Raw genomic sequence first — 1,983 nt, forward strand, 5'->3', positions numbered from 1 at the left:
GTATAAAATTTTGCGCTGAAAAAAAACATTTGAATAATTTGAATTTGAAAAAAAATTTTAAGAAAATCGTTAAAGATAACCAACCATGTGCAAGTTTTGTTCTTTTTTTTTCTGGTAGTTGGTAGCTCTTCTAGGGAATTTGTGGGTAGTAATCTGGTGAGAGGGTTGGTAGTGAAGTTGGCTTGCTTGGTAGAGAGTTGAGATGCATCAGTGTGGCTTTTGTTTGGTACGAGTGAAAGCACGCGGTAAGGTAAGTTTAGTAGGTTTGGTAGTTCGGAAAACGAGAGACTTTGTTTAAAATAAATCGTACCGATGGCGACGCCACAGTTTCCCCAACAAGCGTAACCAATTATTGCTGGTTTTTTATCAGAAATATGCGAATTTCCGATCGATGCTAACACGTGTAAATTTGATTTATTGTCTGTAAATTCACAGTTCATGTTAAGATTTTAGTCATTACTGGTTCATACAATAACACAATTTACTAGTCATGAGATTGTTGTGTACTGTGGCGGCGCAATAACACGTTGGTAAGCGGAAAAAGATAAGTCGCCTCGTGGTCTAGTGGTCTGGATTCTTGCCCGGAAAGTGAGAGGCGTGAGTTCGATTCCTACCGAGGTAACAACATTTTTCTCTGCTTACACACACATTGTTGACAGAGTGTGACATAATTTAGTGTTGTAGTCGCTAGATTTTTAAATTTAAATTTCGCGCCATGAACTGTAACAACATCACGAAGTGTTATCGTCAGAGATATGTAAAAGACTCAGTGATATGTTATATTATATACCTAGATGAAGAAAAGATGGTAGTGGGGGTACGAAATGTGTGCCCGACCTCTGGGTAATCCATAGTACTGGTGCTGATATAGAAAAAAATAGACGACACAAAGTATTCCTTTTCTTAGATTATACATGTTGGCCCCAGACCGGAAGAGCTATAACCATATCTGTCTTTTACTTATCTCTAGTTATATCCCGTAGTTATATTGCTATTGTGTTTATGTTACACAACAAAATTATAACAAAGTTTGCTTAAAGTTACAAAAAATGTTACATTACAGTTACATAACATCAGTACAATAATGTTATGTAACAATGTTATGATGACGTCATGTTACAGGTTCATAAGACGAATATAACAAAATTTGTTACTGTTATATAACAGTGTTATGGAGCATTAACATTACATAAGCGGAACGGTATTATATAACACTGCGATCGTGACGTTATGTTGCAGTTATATAAGAAAAATATAACACAATTTGGACCAAGTAACGACTTTTAATATTTATGATTATTTTTGTTAGGTTGACAACATATTCAAAATTTCATGAAGGCACACCTGATATCTAATTCAAATTTTGGACACCAGTTCGGTAACTGCCATCTTCTCATTGGCTTTTATGTTCGCTCATGTCAAAATTGACCCCGTGAACTGACATGCTAACACTGCTACCAATAATTCAGAATTGCCAACCCAAAAATTTGTTTCAGTTATAAATAGTCACTCGGTATTTATTTTTACAGCTCTGCCACTGGCCGAAAGTTACTTGACGTATTTCGATGACTCAGTGTGTTCTTCTAGACTGTAAGGATTCTACCGATTTAGATATTTGCAGAACGGTAACTGGGAAACCGTGAGACGATGGTAAACCGTATTGCAACAAAACCGTACGGTCGCCAACCACTTGTTTTTGAAACACGCTTCAAAACTAAAAAAAAAGCCACTGCCATTTTCTTCAAATCCAAATAAAATTCATGACTAAATTTTGTGTAGATCAAAGTGGTCGAGTTTTCTCTGATCGCGACTATGCATTAATTGGAGTACGTTTCAATACATTTTGGAGTATTTGAGATTCTTTATAAGACATTAGTTATGATTAAAAATATGCGGAATAATTACCGGTGTCTGCATTATAGCCACTTCCCGAAATAATTCTTCATACATTTGACAACTGACAGTTAACCTAGGTAACCTATT

The sequence above is a fragment of the Zophobas morio genome, unplaced genomic scaffold, assembly GCF_036711695.1.
Source record: "Zophobas morio isolate AGI-343-1 ecotype UQ-CSIRO unplaced genomic scaffold, CSIRO_AGI_Zmor_V1 ptg000017l, whole genome shotgun sequence".
Classification (NCBI taxonomy): Eukaryota; Metazoa; Arthropoda; class Insecta; order Coleoptera; family Tenebrionidae; genus Zophobas; species Zophobas morio.